Genomic DNA, 319 nt, shown 5'->3' with positions numbered 1-319 from the left:
CTTATTTATTTTATTTTAATTACTTATTTATTTTACTTTATGATAATTCTTTTTGCTATTAAAGTTTCTATCAAAAAAAGTTCTTTATGAAAATTCTTTTTGCTGTATTTAGTTTTTTTATTTTCTTTTTTGCTTTATTTATTTTGTTTTGTTTCTACGTACAACAAAAAACTTATTTATTTTATTTTATTTTATTTTGTTTCTAATTACTTATTTATTTTACTTTATGATAATTCTTTTTGCTATTAAAGTTTCTATCAAAAAAAGTTCTTTATGAAAATTCTTTTTGCTTTTAATGATTTTGAACAGAAAATACTTC

This window comes from Triticum aestivum, chromosome 2D, assembly GCF_018294505.1.
Source record: "Triticum aestivum cultivar Chinese Spring chromosome 2D, IWGSC CS RefSeq v2.1, whole genome shotgun sequence".
NCBI lineage: Eukaryota > Viridiplantae > Streptophyta > Magnoliopsida > Poales > Poaceae > Triticum > Triticum aestivum.
Note: the sequence above shows the minus strand (reverse complement) of the source record.